Below are 5,325 nucleotides of genomic sequence, written 5' to 3'. Positions count from 1 at the left end.
TCACGCTGCCAGTCGTCTTCTCTGCAAACACCAAGGAGCTCATCTGCTCATCAGAACTTTTTGCTGCTTCATCCCAGCTCAGCTTCACATATTTTCACTTCTGCTTTAGCTGAACTGAAGTGAAAGGCTTGCTTGGTCTGTTTCACGCTGAAACAAGCTACCGTGCTCTCTTTCAAACCCAGCTAGTTTCAGTTGACCTGTGTTAGGAGTTCAAACCTCAGCTACAAACTGGCTAGTTTCCAGTCTCTACGGACTGTGAACTGCCACGTTGTTGTAAGCTGCAGGAAGCCATAAGCTATAACTTTAGGATAGTTCAGACTTTTTCCTGTTTCCGATTTCTGTGTGCAAGCAGAAGAAGACAAAACCATCTGGACAAACGGACAGAAATCTTAATATATGTGCAATCAACATAAAAGTGATGGATTCTGAAGGCGCAATTAAAGTTATTTATTAGATTATTGCCTGCAGAGAGAAAAACATTACATTTTCTGCCTTGATTTAAATTCACAAAGCTCTGTGAAGACTTCTAATGCAATGTGCCAAAGTGAGTCAGAATTTCCATAAAAACAAGGTCAACGAATACAAGAATTAAGCAACAGAGTTCGTTTTTTGTTTTTTTTCATCTGTGGGTTGGCCTTCAAACAACACTCCTTAAATAAGAAACAGTTACTGGAACCATTCTGACTGGCAATCAAAGAGTGGTGATTATCATCCTGTCTGTATGAGTTTACAGTTAGAGGACCACAAACAGACCAACATGAGTTCGGAGAATCCCTGAAAGCTCCTTTCAGGGGTTCTCCAAAAGTAAAAAGAAACATAAAACCTGTCCTGAGTGTGTTTCATTGTCGGCTGCACTCTCAAAGAACGCAGACAGAGAGCAGTTCTGCGGTTTTAATGAGCTTGTTTTCCAGCCTTTGGCAGCTTGTCCTGGTGCAGGCCGGAGCCAGCTAAGTAGATGTTCAGTGCAGCGACTAATAAGGTGCTTCCAACATTAGCAGGCAGCGAGCGTTGTTTGAGAGATCCCTGACACAGAGGAGGCCTTGTTTAGGGTATTGCTGGGAAGCTCTGGTTAAAAAGGAAAATGAGGTAAGTCCTGACAGCCACAGGAATTTCCTGAACTCTGCTACAGGACAAAAAAAGACATGAGGGAAATGGCACAGCCTATTTTCTACCCTAAAAACACTCTTTGCACATCTTTGATTTTTTGTTTTAGGGGCAAAATTGAAGGGCTGGCAGTAAAATCTTCCTTAAATACTCATGCTAAACGGAGACAAAAGAAAAAAAAAATGTGGAAAATGTAACATTTCCATGACAAAATAGGCAGTTTCATTAGGAAAAAAAACTAATTTATGACAAAAATGTAGATTTTGAAAGAAAAATTAAAACTAAGGAAAGATTATGAGAAAACTGGCAAATTTACAAAATACTTTACTTTTACATGTGTTGTAGCTTTCAGTAATACTTTAAATGGCTCAGTATAATGTAAACAATTTTAAAACTTTTAACTTGAATCCAAAATCCTGTTTAAATATGTAGTATATGCAGTTCATCCATCATCACAGGTGTGGTTTTATTAGCTCTAGCTTCATATTTACCATTGAGACATGATCTGTAGAGGTTTTAGCTTTGCTTATTTCAGCTTTTCTGATTTTGACCATTTTTGTTTTTATGCAGAATTGTGACGTCATGTGATAGTTGAGTTCAAATACTGCAGACAAACCGGATAGAGCAATTTAAACATGTTGCAGGACCGATTTTTTTTTTTTTTTTTTTTTTTTTTAAGGGAAGAGCAAGCAGGCAGCATTTGTGCTCTGTCACAAATTCAATTAACAAAGCTAAATCACTCCAGAGCTTTGCATAAACTCTGAGTCAGGACGGCGTAAACCAACTGAACTGTATGCAATTCACTCTACTGCTGCTGACACTTTCATCTTTAACCCTTACAAATATTCAATTCGCCTTTCAAATCATTTCTTTTTAATCTGCACAGAGGAATCTGAGTTTATTTTAACAGCTTAATGTTAAATTTACCATCTTTCATGCATGTAGTAAGAAAGTTAACTACTCAATCACTGCAGTGAAAAGACGTCGCTGAGCTCTTTAAGGGTTTGTAAACTACTTAAAGTTGAGTGGAAACATCTGTGCAACACATAGATTTGAAGGTCACAATTAGCCGTTTACTGTTTTTACATATTTCATTTTGAAATTAAACAACCATTTCTGCCAGCTTCCACACTTCAAAGGCCTAAAATGATTTCCCAAAGATGTGGAAACTTGGCTTGACTTTCCTTGAAAGAAAATTTATTTATCTGCAAGTTGGAGCATTTAGATACAGAGACGTGAAAGGAAACCCCACAGTGCCAAGTATCCAAACAGAAAAACAGGAAAGGCAACATGAAACTGAATTTAAAGTCTGAGATGGGGGTTATAGACATGACACTGTAAACCAGCTGTTATTAAACTCTTGTTTTGTGAGTTTAAAAGTTCTGAACCTCTAAAAGCTTATGAAGATTTTAGCTGGTTGTTAATTCATTTTTCTCTTTGGCAACTAAAACACACTTTTTCACAAGTCCTGTGACATACACCTGTCACACACCTGTCAGCGGTTTATCCCAGCTGTTGCCTGTGACAGCAGGGATAGGACACCCTTTCACAGCTTCAATCCCACATGATGAAAACACTCTTTAGTGCATTTAAAAGTGGCTCACTTTAATCTCAGGCAGGCTGAACCAGTGAAACTCCTTTTTCTGTTGGTGCAAAGACTTTGATATAGAATATTTAATCTCTGACATATCTTAATATAACAAAATGAAGTGCAATTTCAACAATACCTCCCAGTTTTCTGCATGACTAATGTGTAAAATAACAGGAAGTACTCTTGCTGCAGCATTTTGGATTAGCTGAAGGCTTTTCAGTGAGTTTTTTGGACATCCTGATAATAATGAATTGCAGTAGTCCAGCCTGGAAGTAATAAATGCATGAACTAGTTTTTCAGCGTCACTAAGAGACAGGATATTTCTAACTTTAGAGATGTTGCGCAAATGGAAGAAAGCAGTCTTACATATTTGTTTAATATGTGCGTTGAAGGACATGTCCTGGTCAAAAATGACTCCAAGGTTCCTCACAGCGTTACTGGAGGCCAAGGTAATGTCATCCAGAGTAAGAATCTGGTTAGATACCATATTTCTAGGCTTTTCAGGGCCGAGTACAATAACCTCAGTTTTATCTGAACTAAGAAGCAGAAAGTTAGCGGCCATCCAGGTCTTTATGTCTTTAAGACATTCCTGCAGTTTAACTAATTGGTGTGTGTTATCTGCCTTCATAGATAGATAGAGCTGGGTGTCATCTGCATAGCAGTGAAAATGTATGCTATGTCTTCTAATGATGCTGCCTAAGGGAAGCACATATAATGTAAACAGAATTGGTCCTAGCACTGAACCCTGTGGAACTCCATAATTAACCTCAGTGTGTGAAGAGGACTCTCCATTTACATGTACAAACTGGAGTCTATTAGATAGATATGATACAAACCACTGCAGTGCAGTACCTGTCATACCTACAGCATGTTCTAATCGCTCTAATAGGATATTATGGTCAACAGTATCGAACGCTGCACTGAGGTCTAGCAGGACAAGCACAGAGATGAGTCCACTGTCTGAGGCCATAAGAAGATCATTTGTAACCTTCACTAAAGCTGTTTCTTTGCTGTGATGAGCTCTGAAACCTGACTGAAACTCTTCAAATAAACCATTCCTCTGCAGATGATCTGTTAGCTGTTTGACAACTACTCTTTCAAGGATTTTTGATATGAAAGGAAGGTTGGAGATTGGCCTATAATTAGCTAAGACTGCTGGGTCTAGAGATGGCTTTTTGAGTAAAGGTTTAACTACAGTCAGCTTGAAGGCCTGTGGTACATAGCCGATCATTAGAGATAGGTTGATCATATTTAAGATCGAAGAATTAATTAATGGCAGGACTTCTTTGAGCAGGTTTGTAGGAATGGGGTCTAAAAGACACGTTGATGGTTTGGAGGAAGTAATTATTGAAGTTAACTCAGAAAGATCAGTTGGAGAAAAAGAGTCTAACTTAACATCAACGGTACTGAGAGTAGCTGTAGATAATATTACATCTGTGGGATGATTATTGGTAATTTTTTCTCTAATGATAAAAATTTTATTTGTGAAGAAGTTCATGAAGTCATTACTAGTTAACGTTAAAGGGATGGTTGGCTCAAAAGAGCTCGGACTTTTTGTCAGCCTGGCTACAGTGCTGAAGAGAAACCTGGGGTTGTTCTTATTTTCTTCAATCAGTGATGAATAGTAAGATGTTCTGGCTTTGCGGAGGGCTTTCTTATAAAGCAGCAAACTATTTCTCCAGGCTAAATGACGATCCTCTAAATTTGTGACACGCCATTTCCTCTCCAGCTTACGAGTCATCTGCTTTAGGCTATGTGTTTGAGAATTATACCACAGAGTCAGGTACTTCTGATCTGAGACCTTAGTTTTCACTGGAGCTACAGTATCCAGAGTCGTACATAGTGAGGAGGTAAAATTATTATTAACAAGATAATCGACCTCTGTTGGGGTAGCATTCAGCTGCTCTGCTCTGTGTTGGTACAGGGCATTGAAGATGATAACAGTGGGTGGATTATATTCTTAAACTTAGTTACAGCGCTTTCAGAAAGACATCTACTTTGATAAAGTCTACTCTCCACAGCTGTGTAATCAATTATTGTAAATGTAAATGTTTTCAGGAAATGATCAGACAGGAGAGGGTTTTCAGGAAACACTGTTAAATGTTCAGTTTCTATGCCATATGTTAAAACAAGATCTAGAGTGTGATTAAAGTGGTGGGTGGGTTCTTTTACATTTTGAGAGAAGCCAATTGAGTCTAATAACAGATTAAATGCCATGTTGAGGCTGTCATTTTTAGCATCTACATGGATGTTAAAATCACCCACAATAATTATTTTATCTGAGCTCAGAACTAAATCAGATATAAAGTCTGAGAAATCAGACAGAAACTCTGTGTAAGGCCCAGGTGGACGATAGATGATAACAAGTAAGACTGGTTCCTGAGTTTCACAGCTGGGGTGGACAATGTTAAGCATCAGGCTTTCAGATGAATTAAAAGTCTGTCTTGGTCTTTTGTTAATTGATAGGCTGGTGTGAAAAATTGCTGCCACACCGCCCCCCCGGCCTGTGCTTCGAGATTTCTGGTAGTTAGAATGACTCGGGGGTGTTGATTCATTTAAACTAACATAATCATCCTGCTGCAACCAGGTTTCTGTAAGGCAGAATAAATCAATTTGTTGATCAATTATTA

Source organism: Simochromis diagramma, unplaced genomic scaffold (genome assembly GCF_900408965.1).
Source record: "Simochromis diagramma unplaced genomic scaffold, fSimDia1.1 OVJJ01000802.1, whole genome shotgun sequence".
Classification (NCBI taxonomy): Eukaryota; Metazoa; Chordata; class Actinopteri; order Cichliformes; family Cichlidae; genus Simochromis; species Simochromis diagramma.
Note: the sequence above shows the minus strand (reverse complement) of the source record.